Source organism: Vombatus ursinus, unplaced genomic scaffold (genome assembly GCF_900497805.2).
Source record: "Vombatus ursinus unplaced genomic scaffold, bare-nosed wombat genome assembly UNPS02014833.1, whole genome shotgun sequence".
In the NCBI taxonomy this organism is placed as follows: domain Eukaryota; kingdom Metazoa; phylum Chordata; class Mammalia; order Diprotodontia; family Vombatidae; genus Vombatus; species Vombatus ursinus.
The window spans coordinates 1,551,342-1,572,398 of NW_020954611.1; the positions used below are offsets into that span (position 1 = coordinate 1,551,342).

Sequence of the window (21,057 nt, forward strand, 5' to 3'; positions counted from 1 at the left end):
AGAAAGATGGAAAAAAGTCTCAAGAGTAAATTAATTCTGATAAGTAGAAAAAGGGGAACTAATAGATGTGGTACCCGGGGAAATTATGAACCAACTTAAAATTTTAAGAGGCATATATAGAAAATAGAAATAAGGGCAAGCAACAGTGAATGAATACAAATACATGTCATGACTCTCTAAGAATAATGTCAAAAGTGAAAATGTTCAGAATGAGCTGAAGTTCATACAGAAATCTAAAAACAGCAGGGTGGGTATGGGTGGAGTTTTTTTTTTTATCTCTGGGCTGGATTTTTTTCAAACTCTATTGGAGAAAAGAGTCAAAAAAAGATAGAACTGATGCTTGGCATGGATGGAATGACAGAGAGAAGGGTGAAACAATTCTTACTTTATTTCTCTTTTTTTTTTTGGTCTAGAAAAACATTCTTTGGAATGGAAAAGACTGAACAAATATTACTAATAGGAGATGATACCTAAGGTAAAGATGGAGATAAGAGAGGACCTGGCTACTCTTGGTGAATTCAAGCTATCTGACATAAGGCCACTATATTCTCAGGTCCTGAAGCACCTGGCAGGTGGCATTGCTGAGCCAATGTCAGTGATCTTTTAAAGACTGGTGGGAACAAGACAGGTAGTCCAAGGTAGGAGAAGAGCAATGTCTCATTTTTTAGGGGTAAGAGAATGGCCTCAGCAAACTGTAGGCCAATGAGCTTGAATTCAATTTCTGGCCAAACTCTGAAATGTATTATTAAAGAGATAGTTAGTCAACATTTAGAAAAGAAAGCAGTCAGCATGTGTTCATCAAGCACAAGTCATGTCAGACTAACCTTATTTGTTTTAAAATCAAGTTTACTAAACTTATACATAAGGGAAATTCTATTACTATAGTTTACCTAGATTGTAACAGGGCAGTTAATAATGCATTTCATGTTATTCTTATGGAAAAGAAGGAAACATATGGATTGGATAATCATATAATTAAATGGATTCATAACTGGTTGAATGAGTAAATGCCAGAAAAAGTTATTAACGACTTGGTGTCATTTTGGACAGAAGTCTTTAATAGAATGCTCCAGGAATCTGTGCTTGGCTCTGTGTTGTTGTTGGGTTTTATTATGTTTTTTCATGTCTACCTAATTTAGACTTTTAATTACTCTGGATGAATGTTACATTTCATGAATTACATGCCCCGAGGAAGTCAGTAGGAGGTCTGTGATTGCTGTTGGCAATAGCCAATGCATTTTCTTGGTAGCTCCTTCATTTTCTAGGTAGCCATCTTTCTGATCTCTAAAATAACTTTCATAGGTACCCTGCTTATAGTGGAAGATGCGCTCATTGTTTTCCATCAAGCCACCAGCTTTTCTGCCAGCTGCAAGGCCAGGTTCTGGTAGGCTGTGGTCTCAATGTGGTGCATCGCCACTTTCTGTGTTGGCTGGTCCGGAAAGGCCATAAGTTCTTCACTGATGATTTTGGAGTACATTTTGTTGATTATAAAGTGAACAGTGGGTAGATCCAGCTGGAACATATCAGACAATATCTCCATGTTAATAGAGTCTTAGACATTACTATAGGTGAAAATATAGGTATGCAATGACTCTTCCTACATATTTCTAACTAGTATGGTATGGACTTGGTTGGCCTCACAGAACAAATCCCAGATTTTCCCATTCATCTTCTCATTAATAATAAATTTGTGTAAAGTCTTCTGGTCACTTGTCTTCATAGCTTAAGAAGATGGTGCTACACGTCCCCTCATTGACTTAGGTGGACCAAGTAAGGGCTGCTACTGTCCCATTTGCAGTTGGTGGTGGAATTGTGTTTGCTGATCGTGTAACTGCAGGCATCACTTTCATGGGCTGCCATGCATGGGATCTCCAGAAGCATGGCAGATACCAAACAGATATATTTAAGCAGCTTCAGGTTGACTTGCAAGTAGAAAGGTACCTAGTATCAACACGCCACCTTCTCTTGCTTCTGTTTCCACTACTGCCAGTTCCTAAACAGTAGACTCTATCCCAGGAGCTCCTTTGCATGGCCACTGGACTGAACATCTGGGAGGGCATGGTGTGCATCCATGGTAAGGTCCTGGGAGAAGGCGCAGATACCCAATTGTACCATGCTCCAATTAAAGGATCTGCACAGGAGGGTCTGCGTGCTAAATGTTGCCGTGCAGGTGGCTCGTGAGCATGAGGTCCTGAGCCCAGTACCAGGGGCAGTGAAAGTCATGATAGTAGATGTGACAGAGGATCACGCATGTCCCAATTCACTCTGTCTGATGCTTGGTATTTATGTATTTGCACACCTCCCTAGCAGCACAGCTGAATCCTGCCCCTCATTTTCAGCCTGACCTTTCTCTGACTTTAAGGGGGATGAGCCTTAGAGTTAGACTTGTAGTATGTCTGGAGCAGATGATGAAGGTAGATATGGCAGATCTCTTTGGTTGTTCCTTTTTCCTGTAGGTAACCCCTAACATGCTCATTGATGGCGCAGACACGGGCCTCACCTCTGAGATGCTCCATATCTTGGGAACAAGGATCTGATCTTGGAAAAAGATCCTTTCCATCAGTTAGGATACAGTCATGAACACAAAGAGGCTGCCCAAAGTTAGAAAGTTCTCACTCTTCCAGGATATTCTCTCCAACAAAGACATTGGGGTTCACAAACAAGATGTTTCAGTTCATTGATACAATCCAAGTGCTTCTGCCACATCTCTGACTTTGTGTATGTGGCTGGGTTGGGGCTATAATCACAGAAGGAAGCAGTGATATTGAATTTAATCTTAAAGTTGATCCCTCCATCCCCTAGATTATTTTCTGCTGTGATCTGAGCCAGCAGTTGCAACAGCTCAATTTGGCCTACACGATCAGTTCCTTTTTTGCCATAAGCTTGCAGGATCTTTCATTTTCTTGACTACAATTGCATGGGTAATCTTTGTTCCATCAGCAAACATTTTAAACTTCTCCTTGACCTGTAGTGCCCCTCCTCGAGCCTTTCCCCACTTTCTGCCTTCATTATCCTCCTCCTCCTCCTCATCTAGGTACTTTGGTTTTTTATTGTGCTTCTCTTTAGCCTTTTTGTCTGTGGCGCTCCCTTTTTCAAGGAATTTCGAAGCCAATAAGGTATATTTCCCATCCTCCTTCTCCAAGTCAGAATCTGAGGAAGTGGATTTTGAACCACAGTCTTCATCATCTTATAAATCCTCAGAGTCCTCATCTTCATCCTCCATCTCTCTGAAGAATTTGCAACTTTTCCCAGATGGTGCCCTAGATGTCTTCTTCAGGAAATGTGGGGCACTGAGACGATCCTTATCCTGATCTGAAAGGAAGAACCTTCTGAGTTCTCCTAATTTTCCTCAATGTCTTCATCAGCAGACTGCTCAGGGTTCTGCTCATGGTTGGTAATCTGGGCTTTAAAATCCCAATTATACTTATGGATCTTCTGACACAAGGTGCTCAGAGCCTTTCTCATTCTTGATCAGCTCCTTGTACCCCAGATCAGCCAAAATGTGGATATAGAATTGGGGGACACTTCTTTTGTCCACAATGCTCTTGTCCCTTCCAATTGCCTTACCAGGAGCTCAAATTCCTCAAGGCATTTAGTGACATCCCACATTTTCATGACATTCCATATGGTCCAGAAAAAGTTGGTCAGCTCCTCAAACCTCTTGTCCTTTGTACTTTAGCATTCTTTTCATCTTTATTCAGCAGCAATGACTATTTGTCATAGTTGCCCCATATGGGCTTGGGTGCCAGTTCCTCCCTAGACAGGAAGGACTTGAGACTTGTTCAAGCCAGTGGAGAGAAACCATGGCATAGTTCAGGCTCTCCAGAGGCAGCAGATCAAGTGGGATGCAGATGTAGGCCAGCTCAGGAGACTGAGCCTCTTGTCTTGTTCTAACATTTTTGTCAATGATGTGAATAAGTACATAAATGGCTTACATATAAAATTTGCAGATGGCACAAAGTTGAGAGAGATAGCGAACTCAATGACAGAATTAAGATTTCAAAAGGTCTTCATGGGCTAGACCATTGGGCTAAATCAAATAGAATAGAATTTAAGGGATAAGGGCTGGACTTGTGATTTTGCTCTTAATAGAACTTCCCTGGTGAGAAAACTCCCTTTACCAACGCAAACCTGCACCTAATGGTTTTAGAGTAGAACCTATGGTACTGGGAGGTTGAGTGATTTGCCCAGGGTCACAGCCAGAGGCAGAATCTGAAATCAAGTGGCCCTGGCTCCAAGGTTAGTTCTTTATTCACTAGGCCACCCTACTTATCAAGATGAAATTTAATAGGGATAAATCTAACATCTTACTCTTGAGTCCAAAATTCAACTTCACGAGAACCTGAGGGGAAATATGGCTAGACAGTGGTTTGCCTGAAAAAGATCTGGGGATTTTAGTTGATTTTAACCTCAGTGTGAGTCAAGAGCATACTGTGGCAACTAATAATGTGATCTCAGCCTGCATTTTATGAGAAGCATAGATTCCAGAAAAAAGGAGGTGATAGGTTCAGTGCCCTCTGCCCTGGTGAAAGCACATTTGGGGAATTATTTTCAGTTCTTGGCATCCTTTTAAGGAGGTCATGGATAAGCTGGCAATCAATGAGAGAATGGCATGTGCTATGAAGATCAGTTTAAAGAACTGGGGAAATTTAGCCTGGAGAAAAAAAAGACTTGTGGGGGACATGATAATTATCTTTAAGTATTTGGAGAGATGTCCTATGGAAGCTGGATTGTATTTATTCTGCTTGGCCTCAGGCAGCAGAACTAGGTGCTATGGGTGGAAGTTGTATGAAGTCAATTTAGCCTTCATGGCAGGAAAAACTAAACAACAAATGAGCTCTATCACAGTACAACGAGCTGCCCCCAGAAACTGTGGCTTTTCTAGGCTTCAATCAAAGGCAGAAGACCACTCGTGAAGTCCTATTAGAAAAGGAATTCTTTTTTCAGTTATGGCTGGACTAGACAGTTACTGAAGACTTTTTGTTCCACCTCTGAAATTCTGTGTTTCGCTAATGGAGAAATAAAGAAAATAAACAATGAAGAATGCCATTCAATGCAAAAGGGTTCAGATTCCCTTTCCCTTATCCTCTTTGGCCCTCTGTTGTTTAAGGTTTTAATTTTGTTTTGAAATTGCACCAGATAAAGTCTTGAGTGGGAATTTTTATTGCCAGAAAATGTTTAAATAAAAGTTTTCTGATAAATAGTGTTTCGGGGAAAAAACCCTATGAATCTGTAAAGTTATAGGGAAACAGGTTTCATCTGGGTTATAGGGAGAAAAAAAACCTCTTATAATAGGAAATGTCTCAAAAATGGAATAGACTGCATGAGTGACTCAATTCCTTGTCTTTGAGAGGAACTGGATAATCATCTCTGAGACAATGCAGGAGATTCACACATCAGGTTAACAGATTGGACTTGATAATATCTAAGGATCTTTTCAAGCCTAAGAGTCTGGCAAATGACCACATGATCAGTTTGTGACACTATAGCTTCTAGCCAACTTCTTATGCTCCAAGACTCCTCTTTTCATTCCATTGATTTATTTTTCATTGCCTCAGATAAGGCTTGCATAATAACTGACTGTCTATCTGCCAAAACTAACCAAAGCCCTTGGGGTATTTCTCACCTTCCTTGGGAAACAAAACTCTTGGCAGGTTAATTATAACCTCAAGGATCAATAGTCCTATCTAACATATTGTCACCTTTTACTCCATTTCTCTGACACTGACTAGTCAGAGCACAGAAGAAGTTTTTCTTCCTAATTCCTTGAAGACAAAGGGTAGGATTAAGGTGCTTGTCATATGGAGAAGACTGCTGTATTTCCAGATTCCTGTTAGAGTTGGCTTGTGATTTCTGGAAGTTGACTCTTACTCCATTTGTTCAGTATGACACCAAACAGAAGCTAACAAGTCTACATTACGTTCCTTGAGAAAGTGCTGCATATACTTAAAGAACATCAAGGGTCACTGAGGCTCAGAGGAGTAAAATGACTTAACCCAAGGTCATACAGGTAACTAGTAAGTAGCAAAAGCTGGACTAGAATACAAATGTCCTGGCCTCTCAGTCCAGGCCACTTTTCAGTGTGATTCAGTAATGAATCATAGTTCTCCATCGAGAAGACTCAGCTGTTGGCTTTAGCCTGCACTGCTTTCTAAGAGAGATATTGATAAATGGAAAGTCTAGGCTGTGCTGTGGTCAGAAAAGTGCACTGGGTACCAGGAGATTGGGGCTCTAGACCTGGCTCTGTGACTAAGTGATCTAGGTTCAACAGATAAGAAGTTTCCTACAAAGCAGCCTGATCCATTTTTAATAGCTATCGTCTTTAAGAAGATCTTTATTCTAAGCCAAAATCTTGCTTTTGGAAATTTCTGCTCATTAATTCTTATTCTACCCTTTGGGGATGCATATTGTAAATCCAATCCCTCTTCCACATGAGAGCTACTTAAATACTTGGACAGAGTTATCATGTCAGTCTTCCATTCTCTTTTCTTCAGGATAAAATTATCCAGTGACTTCTGTGTTCTTCATGATTTCTAGAGCCTTCATCCTTCTGGACCCACCCACTCACCAGCTCCAGACATGCTTTAGCTTATCAGTGACCACCCTGAATAGTTCTGACTTTAGGCTCTATCGATCAAATCCTATTCTTGGGTTAAATAAAATCCCCTTCACAAATTTAAGCTAGTGCCTTCTTTAAAGTTATCTTGTATCCTCTTTTTTCTAGCTTGTATCTCCACCACCTCTTTCCTGCTCCCTCTCCCTCTCCTCGTCTCCTTTCCTTTCTCCCTCCCTCTCTCTATTTCTTCCTTCTCCCCTTTCTGTTTTCCCTCCTCTCCCCTATCTCTTTTTCTCTCATCTATGGCTATATCATTGGGGGCAGCTAGGTGGCGCAGTGGATAGAGCACTGGTCCTGGAGTCAGGAGGACCTGAGTTCCAATACGGCCTCAGACACGTAATACTTCCTAGCTGTGTGACTCTGGTCAAGTCACTTAACCCCAATTGCCTCTCTTAAAAAAAATATACATATATATATAGCATATTCACACACATGTATGTGCATATACATGTTTTCTCCCCTATATTAGAATGTAAGCTTCTTAAGGGCAAGAGCTGTTTTCATTTTTTCTTTGCATCTCTTGCATCTAGAGTCAGATAGTTGGTGGAGTGAGTAGAGTGCTGGGCTTGGAGTCGAGAAGACTTGAGTTCAAATCCTGCCTTAGACACTTGTTACCATAGCTGGTGACCCTGGACAGGTCAACCTAACCTCCCAGAGCCTCTGTTGTATTATCTGTAAAATGAGGATAATAATTGTACCTGCCTCCCAGGATTTTTGTGAAGTTCAAATGACAAAATAGATGTTAACTGCTTTGCACATTAAAATTCTCTATAAATGTTAGCTACTTCTATTATTGTTGTTTAACACAGTGCCAGGCACGACAATTAATAAAAAAAATTTTTTTTTAAGCATCTGCAATGTTCTGTGCTCAGCACAGTGTTTACAAACATAAAAAGGACTTAAGAAATATTTGTTGATTCATCAACTGAATGTGTATGGCTCACGTTAAAAAGACTCGGGAGCTTTAGTGGACTGCAAACTCCATCTGAATCAATGGCAGCCTATAAAGCTAATCTGATCATAGTATGCATCGATAGAGGGAAGTTCTAGTTCTCCCATACTTCGCCCTGGTTTTTAACACAGCTACAGTACTATATTCATTGCTGAATATCACATTTTATGAAGGAAATTTCTTATCCAGAGCACATCCAAGGAGGGTAATCAGGATTGTGAAGGAACTCTCAAAACCATACCAGAAGAGGATTAGGAAAAGGATCTGGAGGTGTGTAACCTTCATGAGATAAGACTTAGAGGGATATGTTATGACTGCCTCCACATATAGCTATCCTGTGAATGAAGGATTAGATTTCTGTGATTATAGGATCCTAGAATTATGGAATTTAGAAATGCAAGGGACCTTATAGAAAAGTCTAGTCTAACCCATCATTTTATAGTTGAGGAAAATGAAGCTGTGGGAGGTTCAGTGACTTACTTAGAAGGTTAGAAGAGTACTAGGAAATAATCTGGGATTTAAACCCAAAGCCTTAGACTCCAAATCTAATAGGCTTTTTTTCTATAGATTTGTATAAAATGTTCCCAAAAGGTCAGAACTTGGGACAATGGCAGAATCCAATCTAAGGAAATTTGATATAAAGTAAAGCTTCTTAGCCAAAGGGTCCAAAATAGAATGGCTTTTTAAATGGGATTTTGAGCTCCCCATTTCTAGAAGTCTGTAAATGATACCTGGATATCTATTTGTTGAGAATACCATAAAAGAGATTAAGGCTTAACTAGGGGTTGAACTAGCTGACCTCTTAGATCTGAGGTTTAATTATTCTAACTTTGAAATCTTAAGGTCCAACTGTACTTCTTTAAGCAGAGATGTCTTAATGGGCAAGTTGGAGTATCCAACTGAGAAGAAATTTACCATCAGTGATCTGGTTAGGGAGATCCAATTTTGGGGTGTCAGTAGCCAATAATGGAGACTTCTGGGACTGGAAAGAAATATTTCTACTTGGAAGAAGTGTTTAGCATTTAAGAATTTCAGGTCACTTTCCAAGTGAGTAGAATCTAAGAAGTGACTACTCTGTACCAGTCTGTGAGATAAAATGCTTTAAGAGCTTGCATGAAAATGTCAGCCTTCCCATGGACAATAGATCAATAGGCACCCCAAGGGACAGTATTCAACAGCTTTGCTGCCTTCCTCTCTGAAAACCTCTTGCACCCTGGCAAGGTTCCTTGACTGAAGCCACCCTCGAAATTACAAACTTTAAACCACTTCTCAGTAGTTTATAGTTCAGGATACATATGTTGAGCACAAAATGTCCACTTAACCTTCTTTCCTTTCTCCCCTCTGTCATGCCTATCTTTTTCAGGATATACTTGTAAATGAAAAAAAAAATAAATTTAGAATAAACATGATGAAGCAGGGCTAGGAATTAGAGATGTACAAATGAAATCTACTAAGAGAGATCTGAATGGCTCACAGGCTGAATAATGCTCTAGTTTCCTCCAGGACTATATGGTGTGACCACCTTGTTTTTAGAGATCCATGTGATTGGACATCCCTTTCATTCAGTGCTCTCCCAGAATGGTCTGTTACTCCTAGGATCTCCTCTGGGAGGGGCAGGTTTTACTCAATTGTAGACTCTTTGGCTTAATCTGTTGGCATATTTTCTACATTTCTGATAAACCTTAGACAGTCAAGAGTAGTCACCACCATTCTTGTTGAACTTCAGTCCTCTGCTCACGTAGTTCTACATTTTATATAAATACTTGTTCATATGTATGTGAAATGCATGTTCACATATGTCCACATGTAATCACATTATCTTATCTGCATATGTATGCATATACATATGTGTATGTGTAGATATATGTATACGTGTGCATATGCATGTGTGTATACATATGTGTATACATGTATATGTTGATATCTATATCTGTTTTACATGATACCTACATTTTTAAGATGGGCAGTGAGGTAGCACAGTGGATAGAGTGCTGGGAGTCAGTAAGACTCATCTTCTTGAGTTCAAATCTGACCTCAGACACTTACTAGCTGTGTAAACTTAACCCTGTTTGCCTTTGTTTCCTCATCTGTAAAATGATCCAGAGAAGGAAATGGCAAACCACTCCAATATCTCTGCCAAGAAAACCCTGAATGGGTTCACGAAGTCTGACACAACAACAAAATATTTTAAGTAGTATAAATAAGTGTTTTTTATCAGTGTGAGACCCTCTTCTCATGGAGGCTTCCTTGCACATAACAGCACTCTCATCTCCCTATGCTGAGCATCTTCACTGCCTGTCCCTCATGCCTGGAACTTTCTCCCTCCTCATGCCTGCCTTCTAGTTACCTTGACTTTCTCAGCTAAAGTCCTACCTTCTACCAGGCTTTCCTAGTTCTCCTTAATCTTAGTGCCTTCACTCTGAGATTATCTCCAAGCTACCCTGTATATATCCTGTTTATATACAGCTATTTGATATTTTTTCTTCCCCTAAACTGCAGGCCCCTTGAGAGCGAGGACTGTCTTTTGCCTTTCTTTGTACTCCCAACATTTTACAGTGGCTGGCACATAGGTCCTTTAATAAATGCTAGTTGACTGACTCCTGATGCATACCAACAACTTGTCTGTAGCTTATAATCTTTTGTGAATTGCTTAGGGGGGTTCAGACTGGCTAAATTACTTGCCCAAGGTCATATAGCTTATAAGTGACAGAGGAAAGATTTACATTTAGTTCTCTCTGACTCCAAGACTGGTTGTTTATCCATTATGCCACATACCTATATGCCTATATATGTGTATAATATATGTTTGTGTGTGTATGTTTATACACACACACACACACACACATACACACACATACACACACAGGCAGCAAGGTGACTCAGTGAATATACCACTGGGCCTGGAGTCAGGAAGATCTGAGTTCATATTCAGCCACAGACACTTACTAGCTGTGTGATTCTGGGCAAGTCACTCAACATCTGTTTGCTTTAATCCACTAGAAAAGGAAATAATAAACTACTCCAGTATCTTTACCAAGAAAACCCCATGGGGGCAGCTAGGTGGCGCAGTGAATAGAGCTCTGGCCTTGGAGTCAGGAGGACCTGAGTTCAAATTCAGCCTCAGACACTTAACACTTACTAGCTGTGTGACCCTGGGCAAGTCACTTAACCCTGATCGCCTCAGCAAAAAAAAAAAAAAAAGAAAGAAAAGAAAAGAAAACCCCATCGACAGCATTGGTGTGCTATGGTCCACAGGGTCATGAAAAGTTGGATGCTACTCAACAACAACAAATATTCATATATAAAAATATATTTATATATACATATATACATATACATACCGCATAATTATAACTCCTACAAGCTATTGGTCACAATAATACAGATTATTTCACATATATAGAAATACAACTTTATAAATAAAGGTAATCTATTCCTTCAAATTCATTTAGATACCTCCAAAAGGTTATAAACTATCTCATTTCCTCAGTTTCAAATAACCTCAGCAGGAAATCCTAAAATCATTGGGAATTTGCCCAGATAAGGTGTGTGTGTGTGTGTGTGTGTGTGTGTGTGTGTGTGTGTTTGTTGGGTGGTTGGGGGCAGCAATGATAGCCAGTTGCAGATTCTAACCTCCTCTTGTGGGATGCTCCCAAACCAGCAAAATCTTAACTGAGCTCAAACAGAGCCTGACAACTCCTTTTTCTTTTTTTCTCTTTTTCTTTTTTCTTGGTTAGGCAATGGGGTTAAGTGACTTGCCCAAGGTCACACAGCTAGTAAGTGTTATGTGTCTAAGGCCGGATTTGAAATCAGGTCCTGCTGACTCCAGGGCCAGTGCTCTATCCACTGCACCACCTAGCTGCCCCATGTTTACATTCTTTTTTTTTTTTTTTTGAGGCAATTGGGATTAAGTGACTTGCCCGGGGTCACACAGTTAGTTAGTGTTATGTGTCTGAGGCTGGATTTGAACTTGAGTCCTCCTGATTCCAGGCAAGTGCTCTATCCACTGCACCACCTAGCTGTCCCAACAATTCCTTTTTCAAAAGCAAATCGACAGATTTTATTAAAAATGTGACTGGTTGAAATGATCTTTACTAAGAAGAAAAGTCTTCAAGAAAGTTAGCCATAAAGTAGGAAAGCCAGTGGAATGTTGCGAAGACAGAAATGTACAATGCTGGTTCAAACTACTTAAAGGCTGAAAACATTATAGGTTTGATAGTAAAGCTTATGGCTGTTCTAGCCATTCTTATAAACTGATTCTGATGAAGTCTTATACTTGGGTTGCATTCGGAGGAATTGCTATTTTAAACAAGAACAGAACCAGGCTTGGAAATACACTGAAGAATATGAAATTGCAAGCTTGTGAGCATAAATTGTGTTATGTTTCTGGGACTGAACTATAAAGGAACCACTGAAGGCAGCAGAGCACAAAGTGAAACCCTGGGGAAGCTATTAATAAAGTGTAACTTGGCGAGAGGAAATGGGATTCTACTTACTAAAAAGAGTATTATGGATGTGTTTAGTATAAAATACAAACATTATATAGCAAGGCAGCTTAAGAAGCCCAGCTGCTTTCTCTTGATCCTATAAGATTAAAGATGTATCTAGGGTTTAAACTTTTGGGCACCCCCTCTTTGTAGACACCCTCTTCTGCCTCAAATTCCTCCAGCTCTCATCCTTCTCCACCTGTTCACAACAGACAGAAGCTACAATTCAATTGAATTCATTAAACATTTATTGAGTGCCTACTATGTGTCAGGTGCTGTGCTAAGTGTCGGGTATACAAATTAAGAAAAAGATAATGTCTGCTTTCAAGGTGCTTACAGACAACATACCAGAGGAAACTGAAAAGGGAGTGGGAGGGAGTGCAGATCAGGGGGCATTCTGGAGATGAGAACAGAAAGAATTTAGATTGAGAGTGGAGGGAGCTATGAATGCCACATTCTGCCCTCTATAAAAGAAGGCTTTTGAGTAGAAATCAGTGTCCCACCCTCCAGCACCCCAATTAGAGGGTCACAGGCTTCTTGTCAATCTGGAGGAGGACAATAGGATGCTGGTGCTGGTGTCACCTCTCAGCAATAAGAGGGCCATGATTTCACAACCTCATGCCAGATTTGGAGCAAGAATGGTCCTGAGTTCCCTCCTTCACCCCTCCATGGACGCCTGGAACAGGAGGTCCTCCCTTACTACCAGGGAAGGAAAGAGAGATTGAATTTCCCCATGGGAGCCCTTTGAATATATTCTCAGTTCCAGTTTAGCAGCCAATCAAAGAGGCCTTTTCTTTACCAGCGTGGAAAAGAAACTGTCATAGAATACCTACATGTGTTTTGAAGTCCATGAGGGCAGATGCATCAGGTCTACCATGCGACACATGCTCAGATGGACTACACTCTCATTGACCAGTCCCGTCACATATAAGTGTTCTTTTGTTATTTACTTATTTTTATTTTTTGCACTTCTGTCACTTAACTCAACCCATTTTTCCCCCTGGAAGTCCAGTATTGTAACAAATAAACATAATGAAGCAAACCAAATAAACATATTGGCCATGTCTGAAACTGTGTATCTCGTTCCATACCTCTATCAAGATACCATCAAATTTGTCATCTGATTCATGAAGTCAGGATGGTCACTGTATTCTTTAAAAGTTGTTTCCCCAGGGGGCAGCTAGGTGGCACAATGGATAGGGCACTGGCCCTGGAGTAAGGAGGACCTGAGTTCAAATCTAGCCTCAGATACTTGACACTAGCTGTGTGAACCTGGGCAAGTCACTTAACCCCATTGCCTAGCCAAAAAAAAAAAGTTGTTTCCCTTTACATTTTGTCTTTATCTGTCCTTCTTTTGGGGGCTAATTTCATTAACTTCTATGGTTTTTAACTATCACCTTTCTATATCTGACTCTGGAATCTACATATCTAGCCTTGACCTCCTTTAAAAAGTTCCAAGGACATTTCTGCCCCATATGTCCTCCCAACACCTCAAGACCTTGTTGTCTTTTCCCCTAAAACTATAACCACTTCTGAATTCAGTATTTCTTCCAGTGGAACTACTATTCCCTTAGCCTCCCATGATTAAAATTTTGACATTATTTTTGACTTTCTTCTATTCCACCTTTCAAATCCATTTGGTTCCCAGGTCTGTTGCATGCTTATTCTGCAATATGTTTCTGTCCTTTCCACTCTATTCCTTTAGAATAGAGATTTAGTACCAACTACCTGCTATTATAATAGCTTCCTAACAGATATTCCTACTTCTACTCTCTCCTCTATTCTAATTCATCCTTTATACCATTCCAAAAATATTCTGTCTTAAACATTGATCCTAGGCCCCAAATTCTTTAAAATCTATTGCCTCCTATGTAAAATTCAAACTACTTTGCCTAGCATTCAAAGCCTCGTACAATTTGGCACCATCATGCTTTTCCAGAAGACGCTAGTCAAATTAGATGTTTTGTATCCCCTAAAAATGCTCCATGATTTATTTTTTTTAAAGAGTAGAGTCTGCAAACTATAGGTAAGTGAACTTGATTTCAATGCCTGGTAAACAGATATCTGTAAAAGGAGGTGGTGAGTACAAAGGGCCATCATGGCTTCCCCAAGAACAGGTCAGGACAGACTCATTACCATTCCATTTCTGTATTTGTATCCCCCCACAGGTGCACAGTACCTTGGACAGAGCAGTCACTTAACAAAAGCTTGATGGTTAATTGACCGATTGAAAGTACAGACTTACAAGCCTTCCCCAATTTTCAGAAACAGTGGCTGCTATTGGAAAAATCCACCCGTAGGTAAGCCAGTTGTATGGAATTTGAAACAGAGCTTCTCACAGAGGCAATGTTACAAATGGCAACCACGCGCCTAGTTGTTGTTGTTGTTGTTGTTGTTGTTGTCTTGTCCAGCTGCTTTAGTTGTGTCCAATTCTTCATGACCTTGTTTGGGGTTTTCTTGGCAGCGATACTGCAGTGGTTTGCCATTTCCTTCTCTAGCTCATTTTATGTATGAGGAACTGAAGCAAACAGGGTGAAGTGACTTGCCCAGGGTCACACAGCTAGTAAGTGTCTGAGGCCGGATTTGAACTCAGGAAGATGAGTCTTCCTGAGTTCAGGTTCAATGCTTTTATCCACTGCTCCACCTAGCTGCCCCCATCTGCCCAGACCAACCATTAAAAGCCTTTCTAATCCAAAATAAAGGAAAATATTGTATGTTTGCAGTCATAATTAGTAAAAAATAATACTGGGACATTCTTCCCTGATGATCTTCCTCCTTCAAAAAGCCTGAGTCAGACTCTGGTACTCAGTTACGTATAATCTCCAACTCCTTCCTACAACCCTTCTCTTCCCCCCTACTCCCCACACCAATCCCATCAGTAACTAGGTAGCTAGAACCCTTCCTCGAGTCTCATTACACTATTTTTAAGCTTGGTCTGTGCTCTGGTCTAGTGTTCCATTACCCATAGTGCTTCTTCCATGAACATCTGGGAAAAATTAAGTGGTTAAAAGTTAACCTAAAAGAGGTTGGCCTCAGGTTCTACATCTAGTGAAAGGACAAAGAAAGGGTGGGGTACACTCCCTCCGCCTGGAATATTAGTTCCCATTTCTCTGCCAGTTGGTCTGAGATGAGAACCTAATGAAAAGGTTACCTTCTTCTGAAGCTTTCCTTGAGCCTCTTCTGGGCCTGCATTGTGTTTTGTTGTACCTCTTTTGCATCATTCATTCTCTCTCTCTCTCTCTCTCTCTCTCTCTCTCTCTCTCTCTCTCTCTCTCCCTCCCTCCCTCTCTCTCCTGTTTTAGTATTTTAGAGCTCACATATTTTTTTCCTTCACCATGCCCCACCTTCCCCAACACTAGACTACAAATGGCATGAGGGGCAAGAATCATTTCTTATTCATCATTGTTGGCTTCCTTACACCACCACCCCACCCCATCCCCAGTATAGTGCCTTATACATAGTATACATAAGTATCCATATTTATTGAATGAATGAGGTGCATGAATGAAGCAATCCTGTTCCTGGAGCACTTTAGAATATCAGGGTCTAATCCCATTTGTCCTGAATGAACACCCCTTCCACAGTATCTCAACTAAAATTCCACAAGTCCTTTTTGTTGTGATGAGCACTCATGACCACAGCCTCAGTTTATTCTGAACTTGAGTACTCCTCATGTCATTTTTATAAACCCATGCCTTTCTTATATATTCAACTTCCCTTATATGCCTTTGTATCTAGAATATAGAGATATGAATATATATGTACATATACATATATGCACATATATAAATATACACACATATATACAGATATATAAATCTAAATTGATTTAAAAAAAAATTTAAGTCCTCAGTCTTTCTGGGGCAATGTATATCTTCTTCCCTTCTAAGCAATGTCTGTTTTAACCCTTTTACTGCTGAATTAAGATTCATCACCACAATTCATCTTCCCATTAAGTACCTTTGACATTAATTACATACAGAAAGGGTTATAGGTCCTTATGGATTTTTAGTTTAAAATATGTAAGTACTATTAAGTTGGGTGTCTATAACCTGGAAGAATTGCTGTATAATGTATGGAAAGGAACCTCCAAGTAAGAAAAAATAAAAGATTAGGAAAATCAATAATACCCAACTAAAATACAAACCTTAAATTTTTTCCTTTGTTAAAATTGAGATTAAAAACACTAGTTAATTACATACTATATGATATTTAGGATATAATAAAAAGTTTTCAGGAAGGCAGAGAAAAGGGACCAGGAGGGACTGACATGAATATATTCCTGAGACCCTCACAGTTCTGTGGGACCTAAACTGGTCTCACTCATAATAGGTGACTTTTAGACTTAATGAATATTAGGGCTTAAATGTAATGTAGAGATCATCTATTCTAAGCCGTTTACAGATAAAGACACTGAGGTTCAAAGAAGGTATGGCATTTACCCCTGAGGTCACCTAGGTATAATTAGTGACGGAGCTAGGCCTTTAATCCTAATCTGCTGACGTCTTAAAGCAATAGTTCTTTCCACTACATCAGGACTCTTTTCTGGGAAATTCTTCCTCACACAGGAGGAGAAACTGGCCCACTTTCCCATGGTCCAGAGAAAATGCTGAGTATTGTGTCTGTCTTTCTAGCCTATGCATAAATTCCTGGGGTTTGGCCTTAGGAAGACTGTTAAAGGTTGTTTTGCTTGGTGAGGGAATGAAGACGGGGATGATATTATTTGTTTGTTCTTTAAACTAAATGTTATCAGCTAAACTGGGCTCAGCTTAGTGTTATCTGTTTTTCATCAATGTCAAAGTCAAGGTGAATTGTTGCTATTTATGTGGTGGAATATTAAACATAACTCCAGCCAACCCAAGAAATCCAGGCTTTGCTGAATGTGTGTGTTGGATCTAAGAGGAAATAGTAAGGAGAACCATTACTGTTCTAGGGGGTGGATGAGCTTAGCAGATGGGATGGTTTGGGTTTATAATTTTTTTCTGTGATGCATTGTCGGAACCCAAAGCTATATTCTTCTAACTCAGGCAAATCAAAAATAGACCAGAGCTGGCAGCTATGATTAGTTGTAGGCAAGATTGGAGAACTGACAGAATTTGTTTTTGAAGTTCCTAGCCTCCCTTTTCCTTCCCTTTCAATGGTGCCCCTTACCCTGTAGGCACTCAAGAAGAATGTATTTCAGGGTATTTTATGTGAAGTATTAGTAGAATCACCATCAATAATGGAGAAACTAAAGACAAGAATTACACCCAGTTTCCTCTTCCTCTTTTCCTCCATATCAAAATTATTCTCTGAAAAGAGTTAATGAGGGAAGCAGAAAACTGGGAAAAATGAGCAAAGCAGAAAGCTAGGAAACAATTTTTACAACCAGTATCTCTAATAAAGGCCTCATTTCTAAAACAGATAGAGAACTGAGGCAAATTTATAAGAATACAAGTCATTCTTTAATTGTTAAATGATCAAAGGATATGAACAGGCAATTTTCAGATGAAGAAATCAAAACTGTCCATGGTCATATGAAAAAATGCTCTACATAACTGTTGATTAGAGAAATGCAAATCAAAACAACTTTGAGGTACCAAACCACACCTATCAGATTGGATAACATGAAAAAACAGGAAAATGATAAATGCTGGAGAAGATGTGGGAAAATCAGAACACTAATACATTGTTAGTGGAGTTGTGAATTGATCCAGCCATTCTGGAGAGCAATTTAGAACTATACACAAAGGGCTATAAAACTGAATACCCTTTGACTGAGCAATGCCACTTCTAGGTCTATATCCCAAAGAGATCATACAAATGGGAAAAGAATCCACATGTACAAAAATATTTATAGCAGCCTCTTTTTATGGTGGCAAAGAATTGGAAATTGGGGGGATATCCATCAGTTGAGAAGTGACTGAACAAGTTGTGGTATATGAATGTAATGGAATACTATTGTGCTGTAAGAAATGATGAGCAGGCAGACTTTAGAAAAACCTGGAAAGACCTATATGAACTGATGCTGAGTGAAGTGAACAGAGCTAAGAGAACATTGTTACACAGTAATAGCCACATTGTACAAGGACTAACTTTGATAGACTTATCTCTTAGCAATGCAAGAATCTAAGACAATTCCAAAAGACTCATGATGGAAAATGCTATCCACATCCAGAAAAGAACTGTGGAGTCTGAATGCAGATCAAAGCATATTATTTGCGCTCTCTCTGTCTCTCTCTCTGTCTCTCTCTCTGTCTCTCTCTCTCTGTCTCTCTCTGTCTCTCTGTCTCTCTCTCTCTCTCTCTCTTTCTCTCTTGGTTTCTTCTTTCTTGTGGTTTCTCCCATTGGTTCTACATCTTTATGACATGACTAATGTGAAAATAGTTTTAATATGAATGTGTATGTTGAGCCTATATTGATTTACATACTATCTTGGGGTGGAGGGGAGGGGAGATATGGGGAGAAAATTCAGAACTCAAAATCTTATGGAAGTGAATGTTAAAAACTAAAAATAAATAAATATATTATTTTAAAAAAGGAGTTATTAACTCATTCCCACTGAAGTATAAAATGACTAATTAGAATTAAAGTGTAACCTTCCCCAAAGGCATTGAATTGCAGAAATAATTAAGTCAAAAGAATGACTTTCTAATTGTAGAGTTTTAGATATCAGTGAGTCCAGTTGGACTAAGTGTTTGTGTATGGTGGGTAGGTTCTATGTGTCACAAAATCACACTACAAAAAGCAGGCAGGCATGGAGCCTGTCTGCCTAGTCAGCCCTGCTGACAGCTTACTTTTAATGACTCTAGTCACTGCAGGATGAGGCCTCTTCATTCCTTTCAAGGGCTTGATGTGTCAAGTATGGTGTAAATTTCTGTTTCCTGAAAACCAAACTAAAAGAGCCTGATCAACTTCTCCATCATTGGTTCCCTATTTATCTCACCACTCACCCAGAGACCTTAGAGGCAATCGCAGAGATCATAGTGCATAATTATAAATGAGGAGGGATGCAGAGAATGACTTAAAACTTAATTAGATTTCAGTCACACTAGTGTCTCCGTTTCTGGCTATCTTATTCTTTGGAGGATTTTTAGCTGACAAGGAATTAAAAGCCTGAGTTTCTGGGCTTGTTAAAACCATAACCTCTTTCCCTCCTGTCATTTACATCCTGTGCTGTAATTAAAGCTTGTGGGGAAAATTCTCTTGGTTCTCTGATGTCTCTTTTTTTGGGCTAAGAATCCATGTCAGAGAGGGGACACTTTTCCAGGCTTCCCAGCTAAGACAAATATGGAGTGGGAAGTGACATGATTGGGAGTTGGGGACCTGGGCTCATGGTGGTGCCACTTACTATGTGTGTGACCTTGGGCAATTCACCTTTGTTTTAAAAATGAGACAGTTGTACCTGGTGACCTCTGAGATACCTTCTGACTCCAAATCTAACCTTCAATGACTTATAGGATGGTACATAGGTCAGGGAGTTAGGAGTGTCAGAAAACTCAGAGAAGAATAACCAGGGACCTAGGATGAATATTGATCACAGTGTAACAGCATCAAAAGGTAGAATATGAGACAGGGGGAACCAAGGTGGCACTTAAGGCATATCTAGTGGCTTATGAAAAAATGTGCAGTACTCTGAAATAAAGCATACTTTTCAAGTAAAGCCTTTTAAGGCCTTTTTATCCCAGCAATAAAAAATCTATGAGTTGAAAGGGACATCAGAAATCCTCAGGAGTCATAAATACCTGAGCAAGAATGCCCTCTAGGATACACCCCACAAGTGGTCATTCAGCCTCTGGTAATAAAATCGAGGGTCACCTCCAGTCATTCTAATCTATATCTTGCCACTGGATCCAGATGGCTCCAGAGGGGAAAGTGAGGCTGGTGACCTTGCACAGCTCCACCTCACTTAAATCCATGGAAGTCATGGCATCACCTCCCTGATGTCATGGCCCTCTTCCAGAATGAAGGTCAAACAGCCACAATAGGATCATAGTAAGACCATTCTGCTCTGGAAGTTCTCCATCTCTTTGTCATGAGGAAGGAGATTTGGATTGTAAATCCATGATATCATGGATTGAGAGTTGGGAGGGATCCCATAGCCCAATCCTCATCATTCTACATATGAGAAAATTAAGGCCCAGAGAACTCAGGTGACTTATCTTTTTATTTATTTATTTTTTGTTTTTTAGTGAGGCAGTTGGGGTTAAGTGACTTGCCCAGAGTCTCATAGCTGGGAAGTATTATGTGTCTGAGGCCAGATTTGAACTCAAGTCCTCCTGATTCTATCTAAACTTTCTCCCAGTGTCCAATACTTTGAACATAGTAAGCCTTCAACAAATGCTTGATTAATTTGTGAAAGAGATTCTGCTCACCTTTCTCTTCCAAATCACTCATAATAAGAAAACCTTAGGAAGACCTCTCATATTAAAAAGTGCCATTTACTTGTGCCCTGGTATGGTTGTGGGCATCAGGAATTATTCAGAGAAATAGAGCATCCATGATCACGGGTGTAGGAAAACTGTAGTGCTCTGTCCACTGCGCCACCTAGCTGCCCCTCAGGTGACTTATCCAAGGTCAAACAGGTAGTAAGGGGCAGAGTGAAGATTGAGCCCAAATTCTTTGTCTCTAAAGAGAGTTCTCTTTCTGCTAAACCATGTTGCTTGAAGTAAGGGGAAACCTACCTCCTCTCCTCTAATACTTGGACAAAGATTCAACTTTGTCCTTTGATAGAAGCTTCTACAGGCTGACTGAGCACCCTTCTAATATATGCACTCCATTGAATCTAGGAGTCCTTTGAGTTGGCAGTATACCTTTAAAAATGAAATCATGTAAATCACATTTATGCCTCACCTCTCAAGGGAACTTAGACTTTTCTGACTTATTTCACCTCTTTTTTGTGAGATAGATAAGAGGTAGCATGGCCTTCTGGGAAGACCACTGCCCTAGTAGTCAGAAGATCTGCCTTAGATACCAAGCATAGGTGACTAGGGCTTTCCCTTAATGAGCTGAGAGTAGCTAAC

The 21,057-nt window shown here is 39.9% G+C and overlaps 1 pseudogene; it reads right to left on the bottom strand.

Moving 5' to 3' along the window:
• Positions 1–1,195: 1,195 nt before the first annotated feature.
• The window catches only part of LOC114026185, a 48,137-nt pseudogene continuing 28,275 nt past the window's right edge, over positions 1,196–21,057 (bottom strand).